General features: G+C 43.3%; 1 long non-coding RNA gene across 2 annotated transcripts in view; it reads left to right on the top strand.

Annotated features, from left to right (window-relative positions):
- Nucleotides 1–203: 203 nt before the first annotated feature.
- Nucleotides 204–25,215, top strand: part of LOC100848930 (uncharacterized) — a 33,184-nt gene continuing 8,172 nt past the window's right edge. Inside the window, exons 1-4 of one of the 2 annotated variants that reach the window (XR_009490465.1) lie at nucleotides 205–474; nucleotides 12,605–12,850; nucleotides 13,121–13,219; nucleotides 17,960–24,681. This is a non-coding gene — a long non-coding RNA (uncharacterized lncRNA). Of the gene's footprint in view, nucleotides 475–12,604; nucleotides 12,851–13,120; nucleotides 13,220–17,959; nucleotides 24,682–25,215 lie in introns of those variants that run through there. The other variant, XR_009490466.1, reaches the window with a different exon arrangement.

Genomic DNA, 25,215 nt, shown 5'->3' with positions numbered 1-25,215 from the left:
CCCTGTAGGTAGAATAGAGAGTCTCCTATTGGCTATGATTTGAAAGGAATTAGAAGACCCTGCCCTGGTCTCTCTTAGTGGTCTGACATTCTCCCATTTCCTGCACTTTTGATTCTGAAGCTAATATTTTCCCAGTTGAAGATCATAATTTTTATGATCTCTTATTATCACCTGGGCTCCAGTTAGGGATATCTCAGACTGCAAGGGCCTGGAACACAGAAGATAGGAAAGACATGATTTTTTGATAGAAAAGACACAATCAGGAAAGTGCAACCTGGAGAGGACCAGAGGGAAGGAATTCAGAGTTGTGGGGCTTTAAGATCTGAACTGGGGGAAGGATGGAAAAATTGAGAGGGAGGAGCAGGGGAAAGGGCTGGAGGTACTTAGATACTGACCTGCACACAGTAACTCTGCGCTGCCTTGGAAATTTTAAGCCTCGACCAGCTGGTTCATTATTCATCATCATGAGTTAAGGTTAGTGAAGTATTATTATGTTTCATTCTGTTTTAAGGTGCTCTTTATTTGGTCAGGATGAACATAGTCCTTTTAGGCTTTCATGATAACTTTAACCTCTTCACCTCATATTTAAATTATAAAATCATGTGGAGAGGGACTTCCTTGGTGGTCTAGTGGTTAGGACTCTGAGTTTCTGAGTTTCCAAGGCAGGGAGTGAGAGTTTGATCCCTGGTTGGGGAGCTAAGATACCACATGCTGAGTGGCACAGCCAAAAAACAACAACAAAAAAATTAAGAACATTTCAATTAAAAGATAATAATAACGTGGAGAAGACTGTGAACTCCGGAGAACAGCATCTGATTTCGGTGCCTGAAGCTTCCTCCTCAGGCTCATGGTCCCACTCTTTCCCTTGTCTGCGCCACCTCTGCACTTTTCGGGCTCCCCCCCCACCCTCCCTGGAACTCCCTCACTCTCCCTTCACCTGTACCCTACTGGAATCCCTCGAAGACGAGCCCTGACTTTATCATCCTATGAAGTTTCTCATGATGCCTGTGTCACGTGCTGAGCCTCACTCACTTAGCTGCCCCGCACGCACACACGTCCCTCTCCCGTCACAGAGGTGAGGGTGTGCCTGCTTCTCCACTCCGCTCCTGGCCCCGCCCCTCTGGCTGGGTGCGATGCACAGAGTAGCCCTCAAAGGGTGCTTAATAATGTCTGTTGAATTGAATTGGATGCAGCTGGTGCACAATGCATTTCTGCAGTGATTTCAGGAGCCTCAGAGAGATGGTATCCAGAGCTGTGATTGATGACTGAAACCCCCTCTCTCCCTTACAGTCCATGTAAAGGTCTCATTTTCTCTTCAAAGGAATGCTTACCAAAAGGTACATTAGGTTTCTAGCTTTCCTGGGAATATATATATATATATATATATATATATATATTTTTTTTTTTTTTTTCTTTTAATTTGGCTGTGCTGGCAACATTAGTTGTGGCACATGGGACCCTTGATCTTCACTACAGCATGTGGGATATTTAATAGCAGCATGTGAACTCTTGGTTGTGGCATGTGGAATCCAGGTCCCTGACCAGGGATTGAACCCAGACCCCCAGCATTGGGAGCACAGAGTCTCAGCCACTGGACCACCAGAGAAGTCCCTCTCCTGGGAATATCTGTTCAAATATCCTAACCACAGAGCTCTAAGGGGTTCTGTATTGAAATATAGACAATTTCTCTAAAAAGATACACTGTATGGCATATAGTCAATATTTTATAATAACTTTAAATGGAGTATAATCTACAAAATATTGAGCCACTATGTTGTACACCTGAAACTAATATAATACTGTAAATAAACTATTCTTCAGTAAAAAAGTGTTCAGTTCAGTCACTCAGTCGTGTCCAGCTCTTTGCAATCCCATGGACTGCAGCACACCAGGCTTCCCTGACCATCACCAACTCCTGGAGTTTGCTCAAACTCTTGTTCATTGAGTTGGTGATGCCATCCAGCCATCTCATCCTCTGTCGTCCCCTTCTCCTCCTGCCCCCAATCCCTCCCAGCATCAAGGTCTTTTCCAGTGAATCAGTTCTTCGCATCAGGTGGCCAAAGTATTGGAGCTTCAGTTTCAGTATCAGTCCTTCCAATGAATATTCAAGGTAGATTTCTTTTAGGATTGACTGGTTTGATCTCCTTGCAGTCCAAGGGACTCTCAAGAATATTCTCTAACACCACAGTTCAAAAGCATCAATTCTTTGGTGCTCAGCTTTCTTTGTGGTCCAACTTTCATATCCATACATGACTACTGGAAAAACCATAGCTTTGACTAGATGAACCTTTGTTGGCAAAGTAACGTCTCTGCTTTTTAATATGCTGACTAGTTTTGTCATAGCTTTTCTTCCAAGCAGCAAGTATCTTTTAATTTCATGACTGCAGTCACCATCTGCAGTGATTTTGGAGCTCAAGAAAATGAAGTCTGTCCCTGTTTCCACTGTTTCCCTATCTATTTGCCATGAAATGATGGGACCAGATGCCATAATCTTAGGTTTTTGAATGTTGAGTTTTAAGCCAACTTTTTCAGTCTCCTCTTTCCCTTTCATCAGGAGGCTCTTTAGTTCCTCTTCTCTTTCTGCATTAAGGGTGGTGTCATCTGCATATCTGAGGTTATTAGTATTTCTCCTGTTCTAAAAAAGAGTAGAATGAATAAAAAGATTAAAATATACACTGTATTCCATATACTACCCAGAGAGGTAGTATAATAATCAGTTGAGCTTGGGCTTTGCTACCAGCCTGTTTGGGCTCAAACCAGTTGCTGATCTGTAGAGTTCCTACCACACAGGGATGTTGTGAGATGAAATATGTTAATATTCATAACGCAAGTGGAGCAGAACCAGACATGTGGTTGGTGCTCAGCAAGCAGTGTTGGTATTATTATGTTATTGTTATGTGCTACTACTGTTATTTTCCATCTGCTCTTAATGTGACTGGGCCCCTTTGCGCAGCCCCTTCTCTCACCCTATACCCACCTTGAGACCAAACTCAGCACCTTACTGGATCCTTCCTCAGATCAAATTGAATTCCAAAAGTTTTAGTGAAAAAAAAAATGCCGACTTTACTCAAGATTACTTGGGGGAAATCTGGAGGATGATAATGCATACTACAAAGCAAAACTTAAAAAGAATTCCCCTTTTAAGCATCTTTGTTCTTTTTCCAAAGTTCCACTGTCAACACGAGCAACCTCATCTCTCCTCCCTGCCCAAATATTCTCCATGACTTTTGGTAGCTTCTCCAGCCGTCCAGACACATCCTCTTTGGGATTCACGTTCCTGGGGAGGCAGGGAGGGTAGAGTACAAATGACCGCCCCCCACCCCCCACATGTAGAATGTTAATTCACAGATAGTGCTATTAATTATTATTAATATATATGGCAAAGATTAAGTGTGAATGTTAAGCACCTAGGGTTCCTGGATGCCCCAGACTGCAAAACCCACTCAGGTTACCTGGCTGGCCAGGGGTATGTTAGGGCTGGTTCAAGAGTGCAAGTTGTGAGCATTTCTTCCCAGCTCTGCTACTGGTAACTCGAAATCAGCCATGGTGGGAGTATTTACACTCCAGAAATGGGCACGCGCTAGCGACCAGGGCTTTCCCCCGAGAGTGGTTGTTAAGCGTTGGTCAGCACACCACTGCTGGATCCACTGGCGCACATCTTTCTCTGGCTTTCATGCAAGACTTTGGGGGTACCCTTGTTCGGCTTTCTGCCTCCTATGTTCCTGGTATTCTATGTCAGAATACATGGCCGAAGAGAATTGTTCTTAGTTCTACCCCCATCTAGCTGTCTTCACTCCTTCTCTTTCTTAGGCTTACCTCTATTTATTTCCCCTGATATTTGAACTCTTCTCTCTGTGTTAATGAATCTAGGTCATGCTTCAGACTGTTCAGGTCACTGTCCATTTTTTGGGGGTGGGGAGAGGTGTGAGTTTTCAGCACGCCTCATAACAGTGTGTGTGTGCTCAGTTGCTCAGTTGTGTCCGACTCTTTGTGACCTCATGGACTGTAGCCCACCAGGCTCCTCTGTCCACGGGATTTCCCAGGCAAGCATACTGGAGTAAGTTGCCATTTCCTACTCCAGGGGATCTTTCTGACCCAGGGATTGAATCTGGTTCTCCTGCATTGGAGGCAGATTCTTTACCTTCTGAGCTTAAGGAGTCATATAAACTAAGCATGTGTGCATGCTAAGTCGCTTCAGTCATTTCCAACTCTTTGAGACCCTGTGGATTATAGCCTGTCAGGGTCCCCTGTCCAAGGGATTCTCCAGGCAAGAATACTGGAGTGGGTTGCTATTTCCTTCTCCAGGGGATCTTCCTGACCCAGCAGACACCCCAAAAGGCGCACTATAGCCTATACATAGACTTGCCACAAAAAATAGAAGTTAATCTACAAATGGTGATAAGACTGGGAGAATGAGAGAGAGAGAAACTAGTGGGTCCAGGTAGCTAAATGAATGCAAGGAGTTCCCGCCAATCAATAGGGGAAACGGTGGTTAGCTTGTCTCCCTGGACCAGAGTTTTGTACTCTAATCCCAAGGGCCCGGAAAGGCCAAATATTCCCAAGGCTGATTTTCCTGGCTGCCTTTGGGCCTCTCATGCCAGTGCAGGGGAGAAAATCTGATGGACTGGTGCCCAGTCTGCAGCGAGGAGCTGGCTGGCTCCAGAGCGGGTTGGCATTATCCAGATCCCATCTGACTAACATGGAGTTGTTGACAATGAGGGAGGGTAGAGATTCCTAAAAGAGGGAGCAAGACAGCCATAAGAGGCCTGGGGCTCTCAGGGTGCGTGTGCTGTGGAATAGACATCCTGGGCTGTGAGTGTCCACACTGTGAGCCCTGAGAGGGCAGGGCTCTGCTCTTGTTCATGGTTCTGTAGATGACCACCGGTCAAGTGCATGTCGAGGCCAGGGGATATACCAGCAAATACCACATAGCCTGTGCCATCATGGAATGTAGTGTAACATAATGCAACAGAAACACAAGCAAGCCATTGCACGACAGTGTGGTTGGTGAGTGCTCTCAGAGGCGTCTGGTACCAGGGAGGCACATGGATGGGGGACCAACCATAAGTGTCAGAGAAGACCTCCTGGTTGCTTGTGGTTGTGTTAATTGCTCAGTCGTGTCTGACTCTTTGCGACCCCATGAACTGTAGCCTGCCAGGCTCCTCTGTCCATGGGGATTCTCCAGGCAAGAATACTGGAGTGGGTTGCCATTCCTTTTTCCCGGGGGTCTTCCCAACCTGGGAATTGAACCCAGGTCCCATTGTAGATGGATTCTTTATAGTCTGAGCTATCAGGGAAGCCTGAAGACTTCCTGGAGGAGGTGATATTTACGTTGTGACAAAATAAATAAGATTTAGCCAGGAAAATGAGGTTCATGTTGGGGAGAGACAGGAGGAATAGGATTTCAGGCAAAGGAAAGAGTATTTACAAAGTCTGCAGATGAAAAGTGCATGGTGTCATCCAGGAAGTATAAGTGGTTCAGAAGTCCAGAGCCCTGACCAGCAGGTCCTCTTGGGGTGGGCCTGTGTGTGTGGTGCTGTTGCCTCATGGTTTCATGGATGGGAACTTTGTGTTCCTCATCCATGGAAGGCGTACTCCAGTATCATGGGCTTTGACTTCATGAGAGCAGGGCATGGGGGATCACAACATCTGAGTTAACTTCCTTGGTCTGTGGTTGTCTCCTCTGTAAGCCATCTGGGTGGGACAAGAAAGCGGTTTTCAAATGGAAGGGGATGTCACTATTGCTCTTGCTTTCTGTAGTTCCGTGTTTTTGTTCTTTAATTTTTAAATTTTGGCTGCACCGGGTCTTCATTGTGGTGCCGGCTCATCGTTGCAGGGCACGGGCTTCTCTTGTTTTGATGCCTGGGCTTAGTTGCCCTGCTGCATGTGGGATCTTAGTTCCCCAACCAGGGTTCGAACCTGCCTTCTCTGTATTGGAAGGTGGATTCTTAACCACTGGACCACCATGGAAGTCCCTGCAGCTCTGTGTTTCAGGTGGTACCATTAATACTCTTTGGATGATTGAATTGTTCCTTTGACCAGATCTGTTTTCTACTGCTGGTCCCCACCGTCCTGCCCTGCTATGTACATGGCCTGCTCAACCAGTACCCTCAATGTTGATAATACCATAATGGTATTATCAACCATTATGATAAAGGTTGATAATGGTATCATGGTCTCACCATCCCCATGACCTGCCATAAGATTCTTCTCACAGTTCTGAAAACTAGGTGCCCTGGAGCTTCATTCTCTGGGTGTGGGGGATAGTTCACTGTGGCACCAGTGACCTCATGGATAACCAGGGTTGGTTGGCTGGGCAGGTGACCCCCCTATCCCTGCTGCTCTGTTCATGCCATCCCTTGAGCTACAGGACAGACACAGGGAGAGCCAAGGTGGAAAAAGACAACCTCCTTGACTGAGGGAGGCACAAGCTGGAGTCAAGTTTGAGAGAGGAGCTGTGATTCCCATTAGTGTCTTATCACCTCCCTGGGCCCCAGCTTCCTTATCTATAAAACAGATTAGGCGGATGCTGTCTGACTTGTTTGCCCACCTCCTGTCCAAGTGTCCAGACCAGATGGGACAGAGGCCTCCCAGGTATAGGAGGGGAGCTGCATGGGTAGGGTGAGCTGAGAGTCCTGCTGTGTGCAGACCAGAAGGATGAGTCACAGGGATGAGGGCAACTGAGGGAAGTGGAGTGTGCCCAGCTGCCCCTTCTGGATGGGGCTGAGCTCTGTAGTTAGTCCTGGTGCCCTTCACAGGCCTCCCCTGACTCCTTTGTTCCATCTGGCCTGCATGGCTGAGGATACACCGTCAACCCTTTGGCTTCAGTTTCCTCCCTGATGCCCTTGTCATTCCCTCACCCAGCTTCCTCATGCCCCGACTCGGGGAATTTCCCCAAGGCCTCTGAATCATAATGGTTGCCTCCGTCTGTTGAGTAACTTCCATTTGTTGTGTCTGGTGCTGCACTAAGATTTTCCACACTTTATCTCATTGAGTCCTTATGGAATGCCCTCTGAAAGCAGGTTCTGCCTGAACGTGCTTCTCCTCATCTTCACGTGGCTGGTTTGTTTCCATCCTTCACCCATCAGCCACCTGTTTGTTCTAATGTTTCACTACCCTCTTTCTCCCACCGATTTCTGTCACATCATCCTGTTTGGTTTTCTTTATAGCATTTGTTACAGAAATCATCCTCTGTTGTTCTGTGTTCTCATCACTCCTCCCTGGGATGTAAATTCCCCAAGAGCAGTGATCATGAACGGTTTACCCTCCATTGTCCCCTCCCCACTTCCCAGCATCGAGAAGGGTGCCTGATGTATACTAGGTATTCATTAACACTTGTTGAATGAAGCAATGCTTTTGCCCCCATTTCACATGTAAGGAATTAAAGCAGAGAGAGCCTAAGTCACTTGTAGTTAATACAGTGGCACAGCTGGTTCAAACCCAAGTTGCCCGTGTCCAAAACAGACATCCTTAATCCTCATGTGTTTCTGGCTCCATCCTGGTATGACCTTTTTTTTAAGACTTGTTTTTGATGTGGACCATTTTTTTAAAAAAGTCTTTGTTGAATTTATTACAATATTGCTTCTGTTTTATGTTTTGGCTTTTTGGCCAGGAGGCATGTGAGATCTTAGCTCTCTAGCCAAGGATCAAACCTGCACCCCTGGGAAATCTCAGTGTGGCCTTCTTTCGGTCTGATTTCTCCTTCTAGGCTGAAGTGGACTGGGTTGCTTTTCTGCTCTGACATACAGCCTAATTCATGCTGGTCTTTACTTTTCTTAACATGAAACCCCTTTTTGCAGAACTATGCTTCTCATTTCTCTCTGCCTCCAGCCTGTGTAAATAGTCCCTGGTGTGGCTTTTTTTTTTTCCATGGGCCTAGAAATTGCAGGAATCAATGCCTTGCTTATCTCTCCACCAAGCTAACTTTCAAGAGGGTTTCCAATTACTGACGAGAATACGAGGATGGATATTTGAGTCTTTGAAAAATATTCTGAAGGGAAGAAAAGGTGAAGATCCATAGCCCATTTCTCTTAGTCATTTTTCAGAGAAATTGTAAAAACAGAAAATCTTGTTCTACCAAGAAACAATTCATGATGAAAGTACATCAAAATCACATATAGAATTGGCAAGGGAGGCAACAGCAAGACATGAAACTCCATCCCAGTTCTGGGAAGAATCAGAGGAAACGGATGTGACTAGTTCTGTCCTTTCTCAGACTCTGTATTTATGGCATATAAATAAAGAAGGGATTGGATGAGGAGAGATGGGAACACGAAAACAAAAATGTAGGCTTCCAAATGATATTAAAGTGAGGTTGATGAAGTCATGACTGAAACCTCCAAAGTGTTTGTCTCAGAACATCTTAGACCTGTCCCAGACTGCAGGGTCCAACTCTGTGACCTGAGAACAGACGGAAGGAGCTCAGCATTTCCTGAGCAGCTCCCCTGCTGTGGTTTTTCTTCAACCATGAGTGCTCTATCCCCTGCAAAAGTCAGTCTTGACACATGCTTTAAATGAGCCATGATTGAAATATACTATATTTAACCTGCCCTCTGACCCTACATTAAAACACAAAATCCCTCAGATAAGAGAAAATAAAATTCCAAGGAAGTCTGGTTTAGAAATAGAGTCTCCCATGTACCAACCTCCCCACCCCAATTTCTTTCTTGCTAAGAGAAATTTCTACCAAAAAAACAAAACAAAACAAAACAAAACAAAAAACTCAAGAAGCAGTATTGCTTAAAATGAGTCACTTGGTTGTATTTTTTTTTAATTGGTTTATAACATTTTATATGTTTGATGTGTACAATATTATATTTTAACTTCTATATAGACTATAGCGTGCTCATCAAAGGTTTAGTTTCTGTCACCATACAATTGACCCTCTTTAACCATTTTTCTCTTCCCCCATCCCTGTTCCCCTCTGATAACCACTGCTCTGTTCTTCGTATCTATGTGTTCATTTTTGTATGGTTTGGTTTGTTCATTTAGCTTTTAAATGCTTTATTTAAAAAATTTTAAATGAGTGAATGAAATCATACAGCATTTGTCTTAACTAGAATTCTACTGGAGACAGAGAAAGCTTAGCACGTCATTTTCTTGTCTGTGTTGCTGTTGGAGCTCAGCTGCTGCAGAGGCTGTGAGCTACTCAGTACAGGTGACCGTGAAAGGGCTTTCCTTGGACCCGGGAGTGTAAACAGTACACTTGTGGAGGTCAGATAGATGCACAAGGTGCCCTCAAGAAAGAAGATTCCCCAAGCAACTTTGAACCTTTTTCAAGCTCATGGAAATATTCTCCTTGGATGAGATGAGGAAACAGCAGGAAGTTGTCTATACTTTATACCTTGGCAGGTGCCTGGGAAAGCATGAAGCCACAGGAGAAACTTGTGTAGTTTCCCAAAGTTTGTTGTTGTTGTTCGGTCACTATGTTGAGTGATTCTGCAACCCATGAACTGCAGCGTGCTAGGCTTCTCTGTCCTTCACTATCTCCCAGAGTTTGCTGAAGCTCATGTCCATTACATCGGTGATGCCATCCAACCGTCTCATCCTCTGATGCTCCCTTCTCCTCCTGCTCTCAATCTTTCCCAGCTTCAGGGTCTTTCCCAATGTCAGCTCTTTGTATCAAGTAGCCAAAGTATTGGAGCTTCAACATCAGTCCTTCCAGTAAATATTCAGGGTTGATTTCCTTTAGGATTGAGTGGTTTGATCTCCTTGCAGTCCAAGGGACTCTCAAGAGTCTTCTCCACTACCACAGTTTGAAAGCATCAATTCTTTTGTGTTCAGGCTTTTTTATGGTTCAACTCTCACATCTGTACACGACTACTGGAAAAACCGTAGTTTTGACTATATTGACCTTCGTCGGCAACATGATGTCCCAAAGTTTACTATTTAGGATTTGGGAAATGTATTTGCTTTTTGTTAAAATAAAAACATGCATATAAGGCAGAGCAGAAGGCAAAGTCACATAGAGTTTTTTTTTTTCAGATTCTTACCTAGATTTATGTTTTTAATTGTAGTTGCAAACTCACATAGTTTTAAGATGAAACAGTTTCAAAGCAAGGATGCGATTGTGGTGGAGCATTTGGAGCTCTGTTGCCCTCAGAGGTCACCTGCTTCTATGGGTTTACACACCTGTGTCATTCAAGGTCATGGGTCTGTTTAAGGAGTGTTCACACAATGGACCACATTGGTTCTCTGAGGGGATAAAAGTGCTGATCAAAGGGGAACCATTAGTTAGTGTGGGTCAGAGGGGAAAGAGCTTGCAGTGCCCAACCAAGGTCACTGTCCAGAGACAGAGATTCCTCTGGAGAGTGTGAGGCTGTCCTAGGTCAAAGTCATCAGATATTTAAATCATATTTTCTTATTTTTTTTTTTTAACTGCCTTTGTCCTGACTTCCTGCTCTCCTAGCGACCTTCCGTTGTAGTTCGGTTGCTCTTGTCATTTTCCTGCAGAGCAGCATCTGGCTTTCCTGGCAGTTACATTTCTCGCTGTAAATCAGTGGCTCTCAGCTGGGGACGATTCTGGCAACACCCCCACAGGGGACATTTGGCACCATCTAGAGACATTTTTGGTTGTCACAGTTGGGGGAGAGATGTGATACTGGCATCTGGAGTATAGAGGCCAGGAATGCTGCTACACGTGTCATGATGTCACCGCCACACACAACAGTCACCCAGCCCCCAAAGTCAACAGTGCGGAGGTTGAGACACCTCGCTGTAGGTGATAAGTCCATATTTCTCCATCAGTCACCACTAAGCTTAGCTACTTTGAATTTGCTGCTGGGAGGTTAAACCACTCAGGTCTGGTATGGCAAAGTCTGCTTAGCCTGTTGGGCTGAAGACAAATACCTGAACTGTGCTGAATTCACCACTTAGAGTTCTGGGCAGCCCACTGGTCTCCCCTGACTTAAAAATTCTTGGGACTTCCCCAGCAGTTCAGTGGTTAAGACTCCACACTCCCAATGCAGGGGGAACAATCCCTGGTCAGGGGAGATCCCATATGCCACATGGCACAGCAAAAGAGAGAGAAAAAAATTATTTCCACTTTCTCTTGTCACATTTTAAAATACTCTTTCTTTTGCTTTAAAAAATTCAATAAGTGAAATAGGAATTTTAAAATATTCTTATTTTTCTTTCACTATAAAAATTCAGTAAGTGAAATATGAATACATGTAATAAAATTTTAGACAACAAGGGACACTTTCTCTGACACTTGAATTCACACAAACACATCTATTTTTAAAAATACAGGTCAGATCACACCCTGTACCTCTATGACACTTGCATCCTTTGCTTGTCATCCTACCTGTGACAAGACAAGGAGATCTGCCTTATTGTTTTTAATTGTTGCACTTGGTATTCCCTAAGGTAGATATGTTGCCATCAATTTAACTGTATCTTCATTGATTGTCATTTCAGTGGTTTACAATGTTCTGCTATTACAAGCATCCACGTTAGCGTTTTGTCCATATATCTTTCTGCAAAGATGTCCTTGTGGGGTTGTCAGTTGTGGGTTTGCATGTGAACTTAATGGAGTTGCTTCCACCTGCCCTTCCAAGAGGTTAAGCCAGTTTCTACCCCAACCGGCAATGAGTGGGTGTGTCCTTTATCTTGCACCCTCAACAACATAAATTTGCCCAGTCTTTGAAAATTCTGCCAATCTGATGAGCAGACAATGGAAGCACCAGATTGTGCATCACTGGTTACTAGGGAGGGTTCCACAACTTCTCATAAGCAAGGGGTGGTCTGTATGCCTCTTGTTTTCAGAGGCCCTCAGTTCCTGGAAAAGAATAAGATTCACATGTCAGCCCAGAGTTCTGGGGATCTAGGCTCTAGGGAGACTCAGAAAGTCTTCTAGTTTCCTGTCTCCTAAGATAAACCGGCTGTAGAGTGGCAGAGGGAGGGAAAGGATTTCTTTGTGTCTGGATCCTGGCCTCTGCTTTGGCCTAGAGTTGGCTGGAACAGGATGACAAATGGGGAGAACTGAGGTGGGTGTCTTTCAGCTCCCAAACTTCAGGACAAGTGAAAGTAACTGCAAACTCTCTGCCTTCCAGACACTTCCCCTCTCCACCAAGGAAGAGCTCACACCTGTGATTGATGCTCTTTTTGCCATCATCTGGAGTTCTTGAGCTCTTTTCTTCAGTTTTACCACTTACTGTATTTGTATTATCATCATGGTTAGCCATTTGCACTTTTTACCCTCATCTTAATCAGAAACCCTTGGAGTTATTCATCCCTGCATCTCGACGCCTAGCACCTTGCCTTCTAGTAATCGTAGCTTCTCTGTGAATGTCAGTGGAAAGGGTGTTTTTATTTCTTTATCTAAATAGAAGGATCTTTGACTAAAAGTTTTGGTTCTCTCATTTTTTTTGGAAAGCATACAGAAGTTGATGAGGTGAAAATAGGTACCCACATGAGCTTTACAAACCACCCTAAGGAAAAAAGAATATTTGAGAAGATGTATGTGTATACATACATGTGCATATATTCATGGCAGGCATGTTTCCATGTATATATGCACATGTATACACATATATAGATAGATATATATTATATGTATATATACATTATTGTAATTTTTGACCATTTTATTTTTCTATTATAGCAACAACAAAAGACCCTGATGCTGGGAAAAATTGACGGCAAGAGAAGGGAGCAACAGAGGATGAGATGGTTGGACAGCATTATCAACTCAACAGACATGAGTCTGAGCAAACTCTGGGAGATAGGGAAGGACAGGGAAGACTGGCGTGCTGCAGTCCATGGGGTGGCAAAGAGTTGGACACAACTGAGCGACTGAAGAACAATAGCAATACCTATTCCTTGTTTAAGATTTCAGATAGTATAGAAGGTATATGTGAGATAAAAAAGCTTTTTGCTCTCTCCTGACCTCACCACCCCACTTCCTAGAGGTGCACATTCACCCATCTTCAAATGTTAATTTTTATAAATTAACATTATGGTTACAAGCATAAACCTAAATGTTGTCACATGTTTATTTTTTGACTTATGATATCTTATCAGTTGGACAATAGTTCTTGGCATCTTGCAATTGTAGTTGACATTTAGCAGTCACATGACCTACTACCTCTCTTTTCCTGTCTCATTCTTCTCTTTTCAGAGTCACTTCTTGATGGTTGCCACTTTTATCACAGCCAGACCTCGGAGGACAACCCTTTGAAAGCAGACAGGGTGAATTCCTGGCCGGTCAAATCATCAGGTAGAAATTTCCATGGGTTCCCATTTCCCGAGCCTGAAAAAGTGGCAAGAGCACTAGTTTCTGTTTTGATTTGTTTTGCTTTCCCTGGAAGATAACTCAGAAATATCTTCTTTAGTAGACTGCTGCCAACAAACCAAATTCCACCATGCATATTCTTGGCTTCATTAATTTTTTTCCCATTTATTAAAATAATATTTACTTGACCATGTACCCAGCTCCTAGAATGATTCTAGTCTGCTTCCTCTAGGTAGGCTTTTTAAAATGTAAAAATATGTTAAGAGAGGGGATTCAGCTCTTAGAAAACTTTCTAAAAATGCTAAAAACAATGCATAAGAATAACATTAGAAAATGAGATGGATACTTAAGTTGAAAAAATAAAAACACCGGAGACATGAAGGTGTGAGGTTTTAGAACAGTTAATTTTGAGTTGCAAAACAGAGAGAATCTTAGGATACCAAAAGCAGAAGTTCAAGAGTGCTGTTTGTTGGGGATAAGAACTATTTCTCTTTTGGAGACACAGTTGGGATGATGGGATAGAACCCGTGAAAGGGGAAGGGGGTACATAGGGTGCTCTGAGAAAGCCTGCCCAGCTCCACTGTTTTTAGTTGTGTGATGTGGGGCAAGGTATTCAGCCTCTCTGTGGCTCAGTTTCTGTATGGGTTCTTGTGAACATTAAAGGGTATTATGAGTCTGGTACGGTGCTTGGCACATAATGAGCCATTGCTATTATATTATAAATATTATTTTTACTGAGGCGATTAACACTAACAGTCTATTTTATGTACAATTTCAGAACAAGCTGGAGCAGACCTGATGAGTAGTTGATCTTGGCTGTATAATAGTTTAGTGACAAGGGTATTTAATTATATGGGCTTTGTTCTAACATTTATTGCAAGAAGAATATGTTGTTGCAAGAAGAATATGTTGTTGCAAGGAGAAACTGAGATTAATACAAAGGTTGTGATATTATACTGAGTAAAGAGCAACTGTGTATTTGATGAGGAAATATATTAATTCTGTGACAGGATGTGCATAACTGTTTCTCCACGTTAGATGGGCTAAGGTGCTGGACCTATGAGTGAATAAACCTGTAGCAACTCCTCAGAGTTCAGACAGAGGGTCTAGGAGGAACTGATGAGTCTTGCTAAATTATGGGTTGTCATCCCAAAGTTTTCAAGTGGTGGATGGTTGTGACACATGCCACACGTCCTAGTCACTGAAAATGGGTTATTTTGTCGCATCCTTGTAGAGACACACCTACCTGAGAGAGTAGCTCCTTAGAAGACGCGTCACCCATGGGCCAGGTTAATGAATCCAAACTAAAGATCTGAGAAGGTAGGGGTGAAGTTTCGGTGAGAGAAACAGGCTAGAATCATAAGGGGAAAGGAGGGGCCTATGTGCCAGGAGATGGCAGAAACTTCCCTTCAAACTTCACCTGAGAGGAAGGTGGCAGGTGGCAGGTAAGGGGATTGGGCAGAAGGTAGGGCTTCTTTAGCCTCAGAATCAACCCAAAAGCTCTGAATTAAATGCAAAATATGAGGACTTCCCTGGGGGATCCAGTGGTTGGGAATCCACCTGCCAACTCGGGGGACATGGGTTTGATCCTTGGTCCAGAAAGATCCCACATGCCACAGGGCAACTGAGCCCATGTACCACAACTGCTGAGCCTGTGTTCCAGAGCTTGTGCTCAGCAACAAGAGAAGCCATAGTGAGAAGCCCACGCACCACAACTAGAGAGGAGCTCCTGCTCGCTGCAACCAGAGAAAGCCCGTGCACAGCAACAGAGACCCAGGGCAGCCACACATACAATTAAAATAAAGAAATAAATAGATAAAATAATGAAAAACCTGAAAACAAAATATAGCATTGGTGATCTAATTTTCATTTTTAACTCCAGGATTTTACTGTATGTCCTTTTTCTTGATCAACAAATTAATATTGACCCATTATAGAGAACTATAGAAAGTTACATAATTCCATTATGTAGAGACAACCCCTGATAACATTTTGATCATTTCTTCTCAGTCTTTGTTCCCATGTAGGTATTTTTCTTTGTTTGTGACCATGCTCTATTCATTATTTTACATGCATCTTTTCTTTATTAAATTGTATTTTATTACTTTTGAAGTTGAGACATAATTGACATACAACATTATATTAGTTTCAGGTGTACAATGTGATGATTAGACATTTGTGTATATTGTGAAATGATGAACACAATTAGTCTAGTTAACATCCATCACCATACATGGTTACAATTTTTTTTAATACAATGAGAACTTTTAAGATCTGTATTCTTAGCAGCTTTCAAATATGCAACACAATATTACTATAGTCAGCATGCTGCACATTAATTTTATAACTAAAAGTTTGTACTTTTTGACAGCCTTCGTTCATTTTGCTCCCCACCCTCATCTCTGGTAACTACCAATCTCTTCCCTGTTGATGAGTTCAGTTTTTTTTTTTCTAATTTCACGTATAAGTAAGACCATATGGTATCAGTCTGTTTCTGTCTCACTTATTTCACTTAGCACAATGTCCTCAAGTTTCATCCACAGTGTTGCAAACGGCAAGATTTCCTTCTTTTTATGGCTGAATAATATTCCATTATAAACATATAGCACATTTTCTTTATCTATTCATCCAATGATAAACACTTTGGTGGCTTCCATGTCTTGGTGTTGTAAATAATGCTGCGGTGAATAGGGGGGTGCGTTTATCTTTTTGAGTTACTGTTTTTGTTTGCCTTGGATAAACACTCAGAAATGGAATTATTGGATCATATAGTAGTTCTGTTTTTAGTTTTTTTGAGGAATCTCCATAGTGTTTTCCACAGCGGCTTCACCAATTTACATTCCCACCAGCAGTGCACAAGTGATTTCTTTACTCCAAATCCTTGCCAACGCTTGTTATTTCTTGTCTTTTTGATAATGGCCATTCCGGTAGATGTGAAGTGATCTCAATGTTGTTTTGCCTTGCATTTCTCCAATAATTAGTGACATTGAGCACCTTTTCATGTGTCTATTGGCCATCTATATGTCTTTGTAAAATGTCTATTCTCTTCCCATTTTAAAATGGGATTGTTTGTTTTTGCTGTTGAGTTGTATGAGTTCTTTATATATTTTGAATCAGTTCAGTTCAGTCCAGTTGCTCAGTTGTGTTCGACTTTCTGCGACCACATGGACTGCAGCATGCCAGACTTTCCTGTCCATCACCACCTCCCAGAGCTTGCTCAAACTCATGTCCATTGAGTCAGTGACATCATCCAACCATCTCATCCTCTGTCGTCCCCTGCTCCTGCCTTCAATCTTTCCCAGCATCGGGGACTTTTCCAGTGAGTCAGTTCTTCACATCAGGTGACCTAAGTATTGGAGCTTCAGCTTCAGCATCAGTCCTTCCAATGAATATTCAGGACTTCCTTTAGGATGGACTGGTTGGATCTCCTTGCAGTCCAACGGACTCTCGAGAGTCTTCTACAGCACCACAGTTCAAAAGTATGAATTCTTCGGTGCTCAGCTTTCTTTATGGTCCAACTCTCACATCTATACATGACTACTGGAAAAACCATAGTTTTGACCAGATGGACCTTTGTCAGCAAAGAAATGTCTCTGGTTCTTAATATGCTGTCTAGATTGGTCATAACTTCTCTGCCAAGGAGTAGGCATCTTTTATTAACCCCTTATCAGATATATGACTTGCAAATATCTTCTCCCATTTGATAGCTTGCCTTTTCATTTTGTTAATGGCTTCTTTGCTGTGCAGAAGCTTGTACTTTAAGGAAGTGCTACTTGTTTATTTTTGCTTTTGTTGCCTGGGCTTTCAGTATCAAATCCAAAAAATCATCACCAAGATTGATATCAAGGAGATTGTCATTTATGTTTTCTTCTCTTAGTTTTATGATTTCAGGTATTACATTCAAGTCTTTAATCCATTTTAATTTTGTGTATGGTATGAGATGGTGGTCTAATTTTATTCTTTTGCACATGGATGTCTAGTTTTACTAACACCATTTACTGAAGAGATGCTCCTTTCCCATGTCTTTTCCATATAACATTATGTCACCACATTTTCTTGTAACTTTTAAGACCCCTTTGTGAACATTATTTTTAATGCCTGCCTAATGTTCCATTGTATCAAAGAGACATGTATTACTCAGCTATTTTCTTAATGTCGTTTTTCTAGTTATAAATAATATTAACGTGATGATTCTTATACATAAAATCTTCCCATATTTCTTTTTATTTTTTGGCCATGTGGCATGTGGGATCTTAGTTCTCAGACAGGAATTAAACTCATGCCCCCTGCGTTGAAAGCATGGAGTCTTAACCACTGGACCACCAGAGAATTCCCTGTTGTCCATATTTCGTTTTTATTTTATTTATTTATGGATGCTCTGGGCCATGGTGCTGCTCTTGGGCTTTCTCCAGTTGCTGCTGGAGGGGATTATTCCCTAGTTGCGGTGCACGGGCTCTCACTGCGGTGGCTTCTCTTGTTGCAGAAAGCACAGACTTCTGGTGCTTGGGCTTCAGTAGTTGTGATACACGTGTCCATATCTCTGATTGCTTCATTAAGATAGGTGCTTAGATGTGTAATTACTGTGTCCAAGGGAATGGCAGAATGGTTTTTGGAAAAGTTATTTATACTCTCAGCTGGTTTTCATAAAGCATGGGCATTTTACAAGCTCTATTTATGTGCCTTCCCAGAATCTCAGTTTCCTATTCTCTCTCCACAATCGCACAGGTTCTACTCCTTCCTCGCCTTGCTTTCCCGGCTCAGGGAGTCATACTGGAGTCACTGTTGTACTTGGCTGTCAACTTATTGCCTGATTGCTAGTGATTTCTCAGAATTTGGGATGGTACATTTTCTCACACTTCCTAAGGACTTCCAGATACAGCCAGTGAAGAGGGAGGAGAATTCTAGTGCTGAAAAACAAAACAAAACATAACCCAACAAAATAAAACCACAAAACAAACAAGCAGCATGCATCCCACTGAAGCTCATATACTTGGAGTGGTCCACAGTGTCCCAGCCTTTCTCTCCCTACTCCCAAGCTCACCTGAGAAGTTGCCAAAGGGCAAAAATGAATAAGAATGGTTGTCTTTCCTTCCTCTCTCTCCCCTCCTTCCCTTGCTTCCTTTCTTCCTCCTTTAATTCATCCCTAATCCATTATCTTTTCATATTGTACATCATGTACATCATGAGAAATGCTGGGCTGGAAGAAGCACAAGCTGGAATCAAGATTGCCGGGAGAAATATCAATAACCTCAGATATGCAGATGACACCACCCTTATGGCAGAAAGTGAAGAACTAAAGAGCCTCTTGATGAAAGTGAAAGAGCAGAGTGAAAAAGTTGGCTTAAAGCTCAACATTCAGAAAACTAAGATCATGGCATCCGGTCCCATCACTTCATGGCAAATAGATGGAGAAACAGTGGAAACAGTGTCAGACTTTATTTTTCTGGGCTCCAAAATCACTGCAGATGGTGATTGCAGCCATGAAATTAAAAGACACTTACTCCTTGGAAGGAAAGTTATAACCAACCTAGATAGCATATTCAAAAGCAGAGACGTTACTTTGCCAACAAAGGTCCGTCTAGTCAAGGCTATGGTTTTTCCAGTGGTCATGTATGGATGTGAGAGTTGGACTGTGAAGAAAGCTGAGCGCTGAAGAATTGATGCTTTTGAACTGTGGTGTTGGATAAGACTCTTGAGAGTCCCTTGGACTGCAAGGAGATCCAACCAGTCCATTCTAAAGGAGATCAGTCCTGGGTGTTCTTGGAAGGACTGATGCTGAGGCTGAAACTCCAATACTTTGGCCACCTCATGTGAAGAGTTGACTCATTGGAAAAGACTCTGATGCTGGGAGGGATTGGGGGCAGTAGGAGAAGAGGATGACAGAGGATGAGATAGCTGGATGGCATCACCAACTTGATGGACATGAGTTTGGGTAAACTCCGGGAGTTAGTGATGGACAGGGAGGCCTAGCATGCTGTGATTCATGGGGTCACAAAGAGTTGGACACGACTGAGCGACTGAACTAAACTGAACTGAACACATTACCTGTTAGCTGCCAGGCACTCTGGGCCTCCCTGGTGGCTTGGTGGTAAAGAATCCACCTTCCAATGAAGGAGACATGGGTCCCATCCCTGGGTAGGGAAGATCCCCTGGAGAAGGAAATAGCAACCCATTCCAGTATTCTTGCTTGGGAAATAGCATGGACAGAGGAGCCTGGTGGGATATAGTCCATGCGGTCACAAACAGTTGGACACGACTGAGCCACTAAACAACAGCAACAACAACCAAGCACTCTGTTAGATGCTGGAGTTTAGGACAGGCAACACGAGGTTTGGCCGTCAGAGTTCTTAGCTATAGCCCAGAAACTGATTCTAATAAACTTATGAATAAGAGGGATGTGTCAGAAGACTACTGCTCACTTCTCAGAGTGATGGAGAGCAGGAATTGGGCAGCAGGCAGGGCCAAGGGAGCCAGGCTGCAGAGAACACAGCCCAGGGCCTACCCCAGGGGCAGTCTGCTGGTTAGGACTCACTGCCAGCGCCACCCTGCTGGGACAGCCCCCACGAAGGCTGGAGCATGGAAAAGTTCTGAGTGAACCTCCCTCTTTGCTTTCCTCCCCCCAGATTTTTATTCCTGGGGAGGAGGCCTCTGTTTGGTTGGGGCCAAGTCATGTGATCATGACTGCAGGGAGAGTACGATGGCTCCCTTGACTTCTGTTGGGGAAGTCAGAGGCCTGGCTTTTCACTGTCTCTCACTTAGTGGAGGATTTTCTGCAAATAAGAAGGGAGTATTCGGATTCTGGGAACTACCTCCTCTACCACCACCCCGTCACGCATACAGATAAATGTCAGAACTTTAGGGCTTTGCTGTCACATGGCTGATTGCTAAAGCAGAAAGGTCAACAGATGACTATACTACAAAAGGAATGATGGTGCCTCCTTCCTCATTCTAGGTGAAGGAAGAGAAAACTGAACACCTAAGAAATATTAAGAAGATTAGAACTTGGAGACTCATTGAAATTGGGAGGTGATAAGAGAGCAAAGGAGATCAGGGTGATGCCCAGATGTCAGGTCTTAGCAAGAAAATGGGTGGTGGAGAGACGATCCCAGGTTTTGAGGGAAAATCAAGTGTTTGGTTTTATACACGCTCAGTCCAGGAGAGCCCAAGTGGAGATGTCTACACGTGGCTGTGTGCAGTTCATTCATCAATTCATAGATTAATAAACAGATTTATTAATCACTGATTATGGTCCAGAAGCTGTTCCAGGTGCTGGGGGCATAGCAGAGAACAGGAGGTGACCGTCTTTGCTCTCATGATGCTTGCATTCTCTGGGAGCTCTGCTCAGGAGCACAGCAGAACAGGAGGGGTGAAGTTTTGGGACAACATAGAAGGGTGTAGAATGGAAGAGAAGAGGGCCTTGGATGGAGCACAGGACACACAGGACTTGAGGAGGAAGAAGAGACTGCAGTGGAGCTTGAGAGTGAGCTGCCATCTCCCACCTGTGGCCTCTCCAGTTCTGAAAGCCGTGGCTGGGATCTGCCTGGAGTTGTTAAATAGCCTTGAAACAGTCCCAGAGCATCCAGATGACAGCTGGTGTGGGGCAGGTGCTTCTGATGCTGTGGTCTTCAGATGGGTTTCAGTATCAGTCTGCTCTCCCTCCCTCTTCCTTCCCCCAGTTCTGTCTCGCAGAGGCAGGCTCTTTGTCTACTCTGCAGCAGACACTGCTGTACAGCAACACCTCATCCATCACACACACACACACAAAAACACCAAAAAACCTTTCTTCCTGCCTCTGAGGTAACAGCGTCTTAATGCAATGAGTATCTGGGGAGGTCCTGACAGTGGATGGCAAACCCGGTGGGCTGCCTAACATCCTACCTTGGATTCCTCTTGGCTGGATTCATATCAATTTATCTCTGTCTGTACCCCACAGTACATAGTGTCCCAGTTCTGGAACTGCTGGCATTTATTGCTGTGCCGAGGAGGCCCATTGCATAAGTCCTCCTGAAAGAGGACATTGTCCTGATCATTTTGACATCCCTGCCCTGGGGAGCCACAGCCTGAGAAATAGGCCCCCACCTTCCCCTCTGCCACCAGTCAGACTCCAGCATCTTAGAACTAGAAAAGAGTTTGGGGGAGTGTATTAGTTACGATTCTCTAGAGAAACAACCAACAAACAACCACACATTCATACATATACATATTATATCTAACATAGACACACACATATATACATATATACTTAAAAAAAAAGGAATTGGCTCTTATAATTATGGGCTCAGAAAGAGTATAAAATAAATCTACAGGGTAAGCTGGCAGGCTGGAGACCTAGGAAGAGATGAGTTTGAGTCCAAAGGCCATTTGCTCGCAGAATTCCCTCTTGCTTGGGGAAGTGAATCTGCTTTACTCGAAGTCCATTGTGCCACCTGGGAAGCCCTATTTTATACATAACAGTATATATAGGTCACTCCCAATCTCTTCCCAATCCATTCCATACTCCCCTTCCCATCTTGGTATCCATACGTTTGTTTTTTTATCAAAGTCCACAGATTAAAGCTTAGTCTCACCCAAAACACCCTCACATAAACATCTAGAATAATGTTTGACCACATACCTGGGCACCATGGCCTAGCCACATTGACATGTGAAAATAACCATCACAGAAGTCATTGATTTCAGCCCCTTCACTTGGCACTTAGGGAGATGGGCGATGGCGGTCCAGGGAGGCTCTGTGATCCGCCTGTACTTGTGCAGCAACTCAGTGGTGGAGGTGGTGGGGTGGTTTGCCAATGGAGATGCAGGAGTCCTGGCTGTGGTCCTGCCCTCTTGCACTACTTCAGGCACTGTGGTGTTTCCCCACCGGGGCAGAGCAGAGACCAGAGCACAAGGAGGTTGCTTATTGCTTTGGCCCCAAATAAAGGGGAGTCCCACCACATCATCATTTAGTTGCCTTGGACTGGCTTGTTTATAGAGGTGCAGTGTATGTGTTAGAGGAGAGCACATTGGAAGCTTGCTGTGTATCTTTGGGGATCTTCCAGCTTAGTACCTCAGTTAGAATTCCGGGAAAGTGAATGGCCGAGACCTGAGGATGTTTTCCTGGAATGAATGCCTTTAATCAAGCCATAAACCCCCTCTGCAGGATATATCTCACTGTCTCCCTTGTTTTCTAGGGGAATTTTACAGTACAATTTTGAGCACTTGCCATGTACCTCAATAAATACTTGTTGGGTGATGAATAATGCAAAATTCATCTTGACTTTCAGCCCAGGTTGGGAAGATAGGGTGTGATTCTTCACCATGGCTCTGACTCATCTTCTGAATGGTCAGTCTAAGTCCCGCCTCTTTCTTCATGTAACCTATCAGGTACCTGCTCACTTACCAGCACCTGGGATTCCCCTCCTGCCCTGGGAACACACCACCTCAGAAGTCCTGATCTTTAAGTCACAGAGGGTGGGTGGACTTGGAAGGACAGGGCTTTCCTTCCTTTGTGGAGGAGCTGACTTTAGAATTGACATCCACTGTGTTATAGACTGGTAATGGTCATGACCGTGGTTATAACAGTGGCCTTTCATTGAGAGACCACTATGACCAGCCTTTGTGCTAAGTAAGCACTGTGTTAAGTTTCTGTGTGTTTGCTCACATGTTCACATCTCTCTGCCCTTGTGGGCAATTGTGGAACCTGGTTCTCAGAATTACAAGTTTTTCTATTGAAAAACTTTCTATTTTGAAAATATTATGAAAAATTTTCTATTTTCTTTTGAAGCAGACTAGAATACCCAGGAAATGACCCAGAATAGTGAGAAGAGTGTTAATATGATATGAGACACATGAAACTTGGGATTGGTCCAGGGGGACTGCAAATATGGTATCATAAGGAGGAATCTCTGAGAAGCATTTTTGAGTCATGCAGGGCTAAGAGCCCCTCATTTGCTGATCGTGTTGGTGAGAGAGTTCATCCTTAGGTAGGTTGATAAGGAGTCCGGGGCCCTTGAGAAAGAGACAGGGGTCTGGGGCTCTCAAGCAGAAGAAAAAGACAAACTTTTTTCTACATTGCTTTGTCTTTGTCAATATAACAATAGAATCTTCTGACTAATGTTGTTATCTTAAGATGTATGTTGTGGGAGTGGGTCTGGTAAAAGTATATAAGGCCTTGCTAAGACTAGCAACTGGGGCACCCTCCGTCCCCCTTCTGATGTCTATGTCAGAAGCTTTCTCTGTCCCTTTTATACTTTAATAAAACTCTGCTACTCAAAAGCTCTTGAGTGATCAAGCCTGGTCCCTGGTCCCGAAGCTAAATCTTCTTTGGAGATCACGAATCTGACATCATTTACTGGAGCCTTTGTAGAGGAGGACTTTATGGAAAATAATAGGGGAGCTCAACATTACTGTGGATGACCTGGTTTAAGTACTGCCTCTCATAATGCCCAGTTGGTGCTCAGAGATGTGACTCCCTGCCCCAAGTCAAAAAAGGAACAATGATGGGAGCTTGGAATAAATCCTAATAGACAATATTATTGAATCAATTAGGGATGCTTTAGGCTGTGAGTGACGATTGATTTTTTATTTTATTTAATTAATTAATTTAGTATTATTATTTTTTTTTTACTTTACAATATCGTATTGGTTTTGCCATACATTGACATGAATCCACCATGGGGGTACATGTGATTTTTTAATTCTTTAAAAATATTTATTTGGCTGTGCTGGGTCTTAGTTGCAGCACGCGAGATCTTTGATCTTTGTTGCTGCATTTGGTATCTTTAGTTGTGGCATGCGGATTCCTAGTTGCAGCATGCAAACTCTTAGTTACAGCATGTGGGATCTAGGTCCCTGACCAGGGATGGAACTTTCCCCCTGCATTGGGAGTTCAGAGTCTGAGCCATGGACCATCAGGGAAGTCCTGTGGCAATTAATTAATAGTGGCTTAAATACTCAAGCATTTATTATTTCACTTAAAAACTCTGAAGAGCATTCTGAGGTTGGTTCATCAGCTCTGGGTCTTATCAAGGATCTAGGGTCAATTCTTCATTTCAGCTTTTCTGTCTTTAGCTTTTGACTGTTGCCTTCATGTTTATCACAAAATAGCTACCACAACTCCAAGCATTTCATCTCAATTCAAGGAAGAAAGATGAAAGAAAGTGTGTGTGTGTGTGTGTGTGTGTGTGTGTGTGTGTGCATATGCAGGTTGGGGACTCTTATGTGTATTATATCATGTCTGCCTCCTTTATAGGAAACCAAAAAAAAAAAAATTCAGAAGCCTCTCAGATGACTTCTCTTAATCTCTCATAAGCCATAACAAGGTCATTTAGACATTCTTGGGCACAAGGGAGACTGGGAAAGTCAGTATCTAATAGAAGAATAGGATTATCTTTTACTGAATGTTTGGTATATACCAGGCACTTTGCTAGGCACTTTACATGGATTTTCTTACTTAATCCTTATTGCCATTCTAGGAGGTACATGCTACTGTTTCCTGATTACATGACTGAGAAGACTGGGGTGAAAAAGTGAAGGAACCTGGCTAGAGTCAGTCAGTGATGGAAAGTGGCTTGGAGGCCAGATCTGCCTCCCACCGCTACCTGAGTTGTTCATCAGCAGAGCACATGGTTTCTCAGAAACTGACCCTTATGTGGGTGAAGACTGCATGAGAAAGTTGTTCCCAGGCTTCCCTATGTCTTATCTGTACTCTGTAAAAATAAAAAAAAAAAAAAACAAAAAACCCGGGAGCCTATCATGACAGATTAAAAAAAATCCAGTTTTCCCAAGGTCTTTCATATCTTTATAGATATAAAAAATAAGTTTTAAAAGCAAATAAAATGCTATGTCTTGTAGTAAATTCTATTTCGTAGCTTTAAAACACAAGTGAAAGTAACAACTGCTCCAGCAGTCGAAGACGGCGGTGATGGTGAATGTGACGTGTGCTTATCTACACGTACTTTCCTGCTCAGCCTAGAATCCGTGATCGCTGTGTCAATCAGCCC

Source organism: Bos taurus, chromosome 14 (genome assembly GCF_002263795.3).
Source record: "Bos taurus isolate L1 Dominette 01449 registration number 42190680 breed Hereford chromosome 14, ARS-UCD2.0, whole genome shotgun sequence".
Classification (NCBI taxonomy): Eukaryota; Metazoa; Chordata; class Mammalia; order Artiodactyla; family Bovidae; genus Bos; species Bos taurus.
Note: the sequence above shows the minus strand (reverse complement) of the source record. Positions and strands in the feature narration are given on the sequence as shown.